The sequence below is a fragment of the Lissotriton vulgaris genome, chromosome 1_1 (assembly GCF_964263255.1).
Source record: "Lissotriton vulgaris chromosome 1_1, aLisVul1.2, whole genome shotgun sequence".
NCBI lineage: Eukaryota > Metazoa > Chordata > Amphibia > Caudata > Salamandridae > Lissotriton > Lissotriton vulgaris.
In genome coordinates, this window is record NC_141685.1 from 85574783 (window position 1) to 85585417 (window position 10635).

The following is a 10635-nucleotide window of genomic DNA, read 5'->3' on the forward strand; positions in this document are numbered from 1 at the left end:
ACTGATTTGTATTTGGTCCAAAGGTACTTACACAGACAATCCTTTTTTGGTCCTTTTTCGTCTTTTTCTGTAACAGTTTCTCTTGGGACTCACCATGCCCTTTTTAATGCATGTTTTATAAGTTTTTTAGGGTAGCCCCTTTCCAATAATCATTCCATAAGGCCATTCGCATGGATGAAATACTCGTCTTTGTTGGAACAATTTAGTCGAATTCTCAGAAATTGGCCAAACGGCAGGTTCTGTTTAATCCCCCTTGGATGATGACTGGAAAAATGCAATGCTTTATTCCTATCCCTAGGCTTGCGAAACAATGTTGTGCCTAATGTGCCTTCGGTTGCATAAACTTGTACGTCCAAAAAAGTGATATTCCTAGTGGACGCTGAATGGCTGAATTTTATATCTTCCGTTCTCATATTGAGCCTTGTAACAAACTCATTTAGGCTATCCTGGGGTCCTGACCAAATAAAAAACACATCGTCAATATAACGCATGTATTTAGTAATATATTCAGCAAAAGGATTGTTGTTGTACACGAACCTGCTTTCATAAAGGCCCATAAATAGGACCGCTAGCTCCGGTGCGAAGGGGCAGCCCATGGCTACCCCCTTGGTCTGATAGTAAAAGTCATTGTCAAATTGAAAATAATTTTTTTGTAAGGCAAATTTCGCAAGTTTCATGATGAACTCCGTTGGTACCCTAGTGGGTTGTTCCCGTTGTTCCAAAAAATATGTTAATGTTTCTAAAGCCTGTTCCTGAGGTATTTGCGTATATAAAGACACGATGTCCATGGTCACCATCAGTTGGTTAGTTTCATCAAATTGAATAGATGTAATTTCATTGATGAATGCTGTTGTGTCTTTAAGGTGTGCAGGCACCTTCTCTATCAATGGTTTCAGGAAGTGGTCAATGTACTTTGCCACTGGCTCGGACAGTGAATCACACCCTGAAATTATTGGGCGGCCGGGGGAGTTTACTGCATCCTTATGCATCTTCGGCAGAACATAAAACAACGGTGTTCGTGGATGCTTGTTCTGAAGAAATACAAATTCTTTTGGTCCTAGGATCCCAATATCATGTCCTTCCTGGAGGATGTTGAAGAGTTCATTTTGTAATTCCTTGACTGGGTTATGATTGATCTTTTTATAACAAGTCGGATCTTCCAGTTGATGTCCCAAAGGACTACAGCCCCTCCTTGATCCGCTTGTTTTATAATAAGCGATCTGTCATTTTTTAAGGAAGAAATGGCATCCTTTTCATTTTTTGTTAGGTTGTACTTTACAAATTGTTTCTTTTGCTCCATAGTAGTAATACCTGATAGGGTTGTCCTCTCAAAGGTAATCACCTCTTTTGGAAATTTTGATGAAGGAGGGCAGAATAATGATTTTTTCCGAAAGCCCGTTTCTTCCATGTTTAATATTGTGAGAAGTTGGCCTGGTATATAATGCTCACTAATTCTTAGTGATCACTTTGTACCATGCCAAGCAACCCTTATGATGATGGTTGTAATTCAACCTTGTAGACCAGTTATCCTAGTGGTAACGTGGACAAAGCAGTCTTAGGCTAAACTCTGAAAGGCATGTGAAGCCAGCTGTTATACCATACACAACCCCCTTGAATACCAAATGAAAGGGACACCACACAGATATATATTGAAAATATATATTGATTTATTAACTATAAAATCCCCTGGACTCTTTATGAGCACAGAAGCACAAGTGTTAAATCACAAGACAGTTTAAAATACACAAAAGTTGCACAATATGGATGAGCCCTAGGGGCCACCTAAACCATATACTAAGAAAGTGGTATAAGAGATACCAATAGGAAAGTGAACAGGCCTAGGGCCTCGGGAATCGCTGGAGCTATTCGAGACTAGCAGTGAGTAAGTCGGGAGAGGCCCACGGGACTCGGGTGCAATGTTTAAAGTGCACGCACTTTCCAATGTAAAGTCTATGGTGCGTAAAAAGTACAAAGTTAGAAAGTTAGGAACCTTCCGAGTGACCTACGGAGTTGAAACTTAAGACACAGGCCCTTGAGATGTGTACCAGTGCAGGAGCACCGGCGGAGCTGAGTTACCTCACCCACAGGAAGCGGGTGCACAGGGTCGAAGTAGTGTCGGGTTTCGTCACGCTGGTCGATGGTGCTTGGAGCTGAAGATGCTGCAGGCGGCTCGATGTAAAGAGTTCCGGTGGATCCAAGGATGGATCTGAAGATGTGAAGACCTGAAAGCAGAGGGGACAGTGTTCAAAGTCACTAGCCAGTGACTACCGTGGAACCAGATTGGAACCAGGCGATGTCGGGTGCAAACAGGCGTTGTCGAGTAGCTTCTTTCTGCAGCCACGTGGATACCCGGGGTCGAGGACGTCCAGGAGTCGGTCACAAGCTGTCCCACGTAGGCTTCTCGCTGTTGGCGGTGTCGGCGACCTGATCGGAGCAAACAGGCCTTGGCAAATGCAAGCCACGCAGAAGTTGAAAGATGCTGATCACTCGGACCAGCAAGGTCAGAGCGGGTGCTCCTTTTTACAGGAGCTTGGGTAGGTCTGGAGCAACCAGACCTGCTGTGTAAATCGTCGGTTTCGTCGCCAAGATGGCCGCTGACCACGTGGCTAGTGGCCGGGATGGCGCGTCAAGTGGCACGATGCAAAAGGGCCCCACGCAGATCGTGGAGATGCTGGAGGGCTGATCTTCGGTGCAAGGGCTGCTCGGTGGTGGGGGTTCTCAGTCCCCAAAGCACAACATCGAGGATGCCTCAGAAGCTGCGCAGTCAGCTTTCGAGTGTCTTCCAAGAGGTCTGGTCCCACGTCACTCGGTGCCTCCACGGGTCCCTTCTTTGCGGGGACTGTGGATCGGGCTCTGAGAGGTCTGGGAGTCTGGTTCTTGTCGGGCTCTGGGCTCGGGCTCCGGCGGGAGGCGGCGGCAAAGCAGACGTTGAGTTGCTGGTTGGTACCTGTGTTCACAGGGTGGCCACTCCTAGGCCACAAGGGAGATTCTCTTCAGTCTTCTGTGCAGCAGAATGTCGAAGTCCAGTCTTCTTCTTCGTGTAAAGTTGATTCAGGATGATCTGCTGTGCAATGGCACTGCTCCCACTCTTATTCCCAATCTGAGGGGTGGATCACCTACTAGGTCCCTCCTCTGGGAGGAACCAGGAAGGGGGGCGGTTACACCCCCTTTCCTTTGTCCAGCTCCTCGCCAGGACTGGGGCTGGAAAGCCCCAGAACCGGTTTGGAATGGCCTATGCACGGGGACACCTTGTGTGCCCCGGGCATGTCTGATTCTTTTCAGCCCTGTCCTACCCAATACACAAAACCCTGTCTGGGGTGGTGCTCGCACCTCCCAAGGCAGGAAACCCTTTGTCCAGGCCACCATCTGCCGAGTTTCGGTCAGCAGCAGGAGGCCAGACTCGTGTCTGTGGTGGCAGCATCCATTTTGTGATGCTGAGGCTCTGTTTAACTTTAACCGGGGTTAAGGCTACACACATGTCGTGTCCCTCTAGAAGGGTGGAATGCTATCCCCGTCGCCAGAACTGGCGAGGGGATAGTATTCCAATTCGTATGACACCTTACTCGACATGTTTTGATAAAGCCAAACCAAAGATAGCAAATAACCGCGAGGATTATAATGCACTTAAGAGTATATGGTATGGCAATATCCCGGAACAGCTTAAGGAGTGGTTCCCGACAGCTGCAGACAGGCTCAGCTCATGCTAGAGCACCATCTCACATATTTCCAAGCACTCTGCCTCCAGGATTGATGAGGCCTTCCATAGGAGTGGCTGATAGGAACATATGTGTCCAGTTTAGGGTTAGGCACAGGCATACTGTACCTAAGTAAGAGGTGATTACACCAACTTACCCCAGCTGAGTGATCAGCCAGTTGTGTCAAATGTGGAGGCCAGGCCAGGGGTGGCACAATACATGCTGCAGCCCCTGGTAGGCCTTGGATACACCTATGCCCTGGGCACCTAGGGTGCACTGATACAGGGGCTCATAAGATGAACCAGTTCCAATTCGTAATGCACCTAGAGTGCATTGGCAATAATTTAGAGAGAGAACAGCAGGCTGTGGGTCTGATTAGCAGGCCCACAGCCACATTAAGTCAGAAACCAGTGAAGCAAAAAGCAAAAATTTGGGGTGACCATAGGATAGCAGACCCTACTATCCTACATAACCCCCCCCCCCCAAACGCAGGGACATTAGACTAACCTTGACCAGTTGTGTCTTCATGTTCTAAGTGGAAGTACCTGGAGAGACCATCTGCGTTGCCATGGTCAGTCCCTGGGCGGTGCTCCACTGTAAAGTCCATCCCCTGTAGGGAAATGGACCACCTGAGTAGTTTGGGGTTTTCACCCTTCATCTGATTAAGCCATAAGAGGGGCTTATGGTCGGTCTGAATCTTGAAGTGAGTGCCAAACAAGTATGGTCTCAACTTCTTCAGGGCCCACACCACAGCAAAGGCCTCCCTCTCTATAGCTGACCAACGTTTCTCTCTGGGGGTCAGCCTTCTGCTAATGAAAGCAATGGGCTGGTCCTGGCCATCTACATTAAGCTGTGAAAGCACTGCTCCCACTCCCAACTCAGAAGCATCTGTTTGGACAATGAACTCTCTTGAGTAGTCAGGACTCTTCAGGATAGGTGCAGAGCACATGGCCTTCTTCAGGTCATCAAATGCTTTTTGACAGATTTCTGTCCACTGAACCTTTTTGGGCATCTTCTTAGATGTCAGATCATTAAGAGGAGTCACAATGGACCCATAGTTCTTAACAAACTTCCTGAGTACCCAGTCAGGCCCAAGAAAGCTCTGACCTGAGTCTGGGTAGTTGGAGGGGACCAGTCCTTGATGGTCTGGATCTTACTCTCCAGTGGTTGAAAAATATTGGTGGGAAGGCCCTTATAAATATGCTCAATACATCTAGCAAATGATGTAAGAAAAACTTTGCAAAACCCTTAACGAAGTGGGCAATTCACTATTGGCGATCAACGTTGATTTTTTAAGCCCAGATGCTGTGTTTATATGAAGGAGATATTTAGATATGCCTTTGTATAAAGAGATGCAGAAATCCATTCTTGATAGAATTAGGACTAGACTCAGGACTTTCCTAGACAGAGCTGCCAGTAACTTCATTCTGACAATGGGACTGGACGACCCCCTACAGTGGACATCGGATCTGGTACGGTATCTTGGTATGCGTGCAAAAGTCCCGGACACCGGCAACACCCCGCACGCAAAGATCCACTCCAGCCTGCACAATGGGGAAACCAAAAATCACGCAGAACCTGACTGTACCTGAGACTGCACCGGAGAATCATCCGAGCACCCGCACATTGGCTAAGCTGGCAACTATAGCCCACCAGATCCATGGGAACTTCCTGCCGAACTACCTTCCCCCTACCCCTCCTCGCTCTACTCCTCTCCACTTTCCTGCTGCTGACATCTGCCTTCACCTGTCCTGGCCCTTAGTCCCCACCCTGTCCATCTGTGAATTTTACCTCGTCTTTTGAGATCTAGCTATTTTGTCTGATGCCCGATGGAGCTACCTGGTTTAGCTATAGGGGAGATGGGCCGTGGACTCCCTCCTTGGTCGTCACCTACCCAATCGGTGTTAGACAGACTTCATTTTGTCTCTCCCTGTTGTCTCTTCCCTCATCCCCCCCTTTCTCTCCTTCCATGCCCCTCCCCTCTACGCTCCATTTATTTTGCCCTCCATGTTATTTAAATGCTTTCCATTGAGACCTAGCTATTTGGCCAATGCCCGGTGGAGCTACCTGATAGCTATAGTGGAGATGGGTTTTGGGACTTCCCCTCGACCGTCACCTACCCAGCCGGACTTTGGATAGACTTTCCTTTCGTCTCTCTGCCGTATCTCCCTCCCACCCCTTTACCCCCTTCCTCTCTACACTTCAATCATCTCGTCTCCTATGCTCTTGCATTTGTTTGTCTAGCATCTGATGTAAATTGGAACTGATGTAATCTTGTAATATTTGTGGAACCTCATGTAAAGCGCTCTGATACCTCCGGGTCTAGCCAGCGCTATATAAAACTCTTGAATAAATAAATAATAAATAATTAAATAAAGCTGGGATTGACAACTTTCAGCATTTGGGAGCTTGTAGAACAGGTGATTTTCACCTCCTTTGCAATCCTGAGTCGGTCTACAGGCTGGCACCATTCTTACGCCTCGCAAGTGAACTCTCTGAGCCTTTCCTCACCGTACCTCTCCACCGGGGGCTCCGGCCCTCTGGTCAGGGGCTGGGGGTCCTCAGCGGTATGCTAATGGCACGTGAAAGGGCCCAGTATAGAAATATGACACCACCCCAAACACATACACACATGACTCCCAGTTCTTTCAAGGTCACGTGGCACACACTACCCTCTTCAGGTAACGACGAAAAGAGCTCATTTCTACATTTAAACAAGCATTGGCAAGGGCTAGTAACGAACGCGCAATGCTTGCAGGGAATGCACGTCTGTCATTGATGCGAAGGGACCCTGACACCTCCTGTTGTGTAGAGAAAAGACAGCTCGTGTCTGTCGGATTGAGCAGGGATGAGGCCGGACACAGGCGCAAGAGGCACCAATACGCGCTCCCGGCCGGGCTGAAACGATGGACACTCACTGTTCCCATAAAGGCGAAAGTTCAACATCACGCAGTCTCTTGGGCCTGCACAGTAAGGGGTGCAGCAGGCAGGAACAGAGAGCCCAGAATGAGACGGTGCCCAGAGAGACCGAGTGAACAACGGCCCTGGGGGCTGATGGACCGAAGAGGGGCTGAACCTGCCCAGAGCCCGGGGTGGCCTGGAGGGGACAAGAAGGAGTGCGGAGGGAGCTTGGGTGGCAGAGGTCTGGCCGGGCAGTGTGGCTGCAGTAGGGCCGGAGGTGGCTCCGGAGGGAGCCTGGGTGGCAGAGGTCTGGCCGGGCAGTGTGGCTGGAGCAGGGCCGGGGTGGCTCCGGGAGGAGCCTGGGTGGCAGAGGTCTGCCCGGGCAGTGTGGCTGCAGCAGAGCCGGGGATGGCTCCGGAGGGAGCCTGGGTGGCAGAGGTCTAGCAGGGCAGTGGGGCTGGAGCAGGGCCGGGGGTGGCTCCGGAGGGAGCCTGGGTGGCAGAGGTCTGGCCGGGCAGTGGGGCTGGAGCAGGGCCAGGGGTGGCTCTGGAGGGGGCCTGGGGAGCAGAGGTCTGGCCGGGCAGTGGGGCTGGGGCAGGGCCGGGGGTGGCTCCGGAGGGAGCCTGGGGGCAGAGGTCTGGCCGGGCAGGGTGGCTTCAGCAGGGCCGGGGGTGGCTCCGGAGGGGGCCTGGGGGGCAGAGGTCTGGCCGGGCAGTGGGGCTGGGGTAGGGCCGGGGGTGGCTCCGGAGGGGGCCTGGGGAGTAGAGGTCTGGCCGGGCAGGGTGGCTTCAGCAGGGCCAGGGTTGGCTCCGGAGGGGGCCTGGGGAGCAGAGGTCTGGCCGGGCAGTGGGGCTGGGGCAGGGCCAGGGGTGGCTCCGGAAGGGGCTTGGGGAGCAGAGGTCTGGCCGGGCGGCTTCAGCAGGGCCGGGGGTGGCTCCGGAGGGGGCCTGGGGAGCAGAGGTCTGGCCGGGCAGTGGGGCTGGGGCAGGGCCGGGGGTGGCTCCGGAGGGGGCCTGGGGAGCAGAGGTCTGGCCGGGCAGGGTGGATTCAGCAGGGCCAGGGGTGGCTCCGGAAGGGGCCTGGGGAGCAGAGGTCTGGCCGGGCAGGGTGGCTTCAGCAGGGCCGGGGGTGGCTCCGGAGGGGGCCTGGGGGGCAGAGGTCTGGCCGGGCAGTGGGGCTGGGGCAGGGCCGGGGGTGGCTCCGGAGGGGGCCTGGGGAGCAGAGGTCTGGCCGGGCAGGGTGGCTTCAGCAGGGCCAGGGGTGGCTCCGGAGGGGGCCTGGGGAGCAGAGGTCTGGCCGGGCAGTGGGGCTGGGGCAGGGCCGGGGGTGGCTCCGGAGGGGGCCTGGGGAGCAGAGGTCTGGCCGGGCAGTGGGGCTGGGGCAGGGCCGGGGGTGGCTCCGGAAGGGGCCTGGGGAGCAGAGGTCTGGCCGGGCAGGGTGGCTTCAGCTGGGCCGGGGGTGGCTCCGGAGTGGGCCTGGGAGCAGAGGTCTGGCCGGGCAGTGGGGCTGGGGCAGGGCCGGGGGTGGCTCCGGAGGGGGCCTGGGGAGCAGAGGTCTGGCCGGGCAGTGGGGCTGGGGCAGGGCCGGGGGTGGCTCCGGAAGGGGCCTGGGGAGCAGAGGTCTGGCCGGGCAGGGTGGCTTCAGCAGGGCCGGGGGTGGCTCCGGAGGGGGCCTGGGGAGCAGAGGTCTGGCCGGGCAGTGGGGCTGGGGCAGGGCCAGGGGTGGCTCCGGAGAGGGCCTGGGGAGCAGAGGTCTGGCCGGGCAGTGGGGCTGGGGCAGGGCCGGGGGTGGCTCCGGAAGGGGCCTGGGAAGCAGAGGTCTGGCCGGGCAGTGGGGCTGGCACTATAACGCTGTATACGCTCATGAGGCGGGGGGGATGCTGAGAGGGGGGCCCCTAAGCGTGAACGGCAAAAAGGCTCATGGCCGCGCACGCTCACAATATTAGCCTTTATCGGGTCACATTCAGGGTCAGTCACATCGGGTGTTTCAATGTCCCCAGAGGGTCAATCTCAGGCTGTTGATGTGAGATACAACGCCTAGTGGCCTCTGGCGCCTCCTTCAAGGAACACAAGCGGAGTCCGTGACAATATACCAGGGATAATTCCAGCTGTTGTCGTTTTGAACATCTGCTTTTGCGACAGGCTGATGGAGCAGGGCCGGGGGTGGCTCCGGAGGGGGCCTGGGTGGCAGAGGTCTGGCCGGGCAGTGGGGCTGGGGCAGGGCCAGGGGTGGCTCCGGAGGGGGCCTGGGGAGCAGAGGTCTGGCCGGGCAGGGTGGCTTCAGCAGGGCCAGGGGTGGCTCCGGAGGGGGCCTGGGGAGCAGAGGTCTGGCCGGGAAGAGTGGCTGCAGCAGGGCCTGGGGTGGCTCCGGAGGGGGCCTGGGGGGCAGAGGTCTGGCCGGGCAGTGGGGCTGGAGCAGGGCCGGTGGTGGCTCCGGAGGGAGCCTGGGCTGCAGAGGTCTGGCCGGGCAGTGGGGCTGGAGCAGGGCCAGGGGTGGCTCCGGAGGGGGCCTGGGGAGCAGAGGTCTGGCCGGGCAGTGGGGCTGAGGCAGGGCCGGGGGTGGCTCCGGAGGGGGCCTGGGGAGCAGAGGTCTGGCCGGGCAGGGTGGCTTCAGCAGGGCCAGGGGTGGCTCCGGAGGGGGCCTGGGGAGCAGAGGTCTGGCCGGGCAGTGGGGCTGGGGCAGGGCCAGGGGTGACTCCGTAGGGGGCCTGGGGAGCAGAGGTCTGGCCGGGCAGGGTGGCTTCAGCAGGGCCGGGGGTGGCTCCGGAGGGAGCCTGGGTGGCAGAGGTCTGGCCGGGCAGTGGGGCTGGAGCAGGGCCGGGGGTGGCTCCGGAGGGAGCCTGGGTGGCAGAGGTCTGGCCGGGCAGTGGGGCTGGGGCATGGCCGGGGGTGGCTCCGGAGGGGGCCTGGGGAGCAGAGGTCTGGCCGGGCAGTGGGGCTGGCACTATAACGCTGTATACGCTCAAGAGGCGGGGGGGATGCTGAGAGGGGGCCCCCTAAGCGTGAACGGCAAAAAGGCTCATGGCCGCGCACGCTCACAATATTAGCCTTTATCGGGTCACATTCAGGGTCAGTCACATCGGGTGTTTCAATGTCCCCAGAGGGTCAATCTCAGGCTGTTGATGTGAGATACAACGCCTAGTGGCCTCTGGCGCCTCCTTCAAGGAACACAAGCGGAGTCCGTGACAATATACCAGGGATAATTCCAGCTGTTGTCGTTTTTAACATCTGCTTTTGCGACAGGCTGATGGAGCAGGGCCGGGGGTGGCTCCGGAGGGGGCCTGGGTGGCAGAGGTCTGGCCGGGCAGTGGGGCTGGGGCAGGGCTGGGGGTGGCTCCGGAGGGGTCCTGGGGAGCAGAGGTCTGGCTGGGCAGTGGGGCTGGGGAAGGGCGGGGGGTGGCTCCGGAGGGGACCTGGGGAGCAGAGGTCTGGCCGGGCAATGTGGCTGGCACTATAACGCTGTATACGCTCAAGGAACAGGGGAAGGATGCTGAGAGGGGGCCCCTAAGCGTGAACGGCAAAAAGGCTCATGGCCGCGCGCGCTCACAATATTAGCCTTTATCGGGTCACATTCAGGGTCAGTCACATCGGGTGTTTCAATGTCCCCAAGGGTCAATCTCAGGCTGTTGATGTGAGATACAACGCCTAGTGGCCTCTAGCGCCTCCTTCAAGGAACACAAGCGGAGTCCGTGACAATATACCAGGGATAATTCCAGCTGTTGTCGCTCTGAACATCTGCTTTTGCGACAGGCTGATGGGGCAGGGCCGGGGGTGGCTCCGGAGGGAGCCTGGGTGGCAGAGGTCTGGCCGGGCAGTGGGGCTGGAGCAGGGCCAGGGGTGGCTCCGGAGAGGGCCTGGGGGGCAGAGGTCTGGCCGGGCAGTGGGGCTGGGGCAGGGCCGGGGGTGGCTCCGGAGGGGGCCTGGGGAGCAGAGGTCTGGCCGGGCAGAGTGGCTGGCACTATAGCGCTGTGTACGCTCAAGGGGCGGAGGGGGATGCTGAGAGGGGGCCCCTAAGCGTGAACGGCAAAAAGGCTCATGAC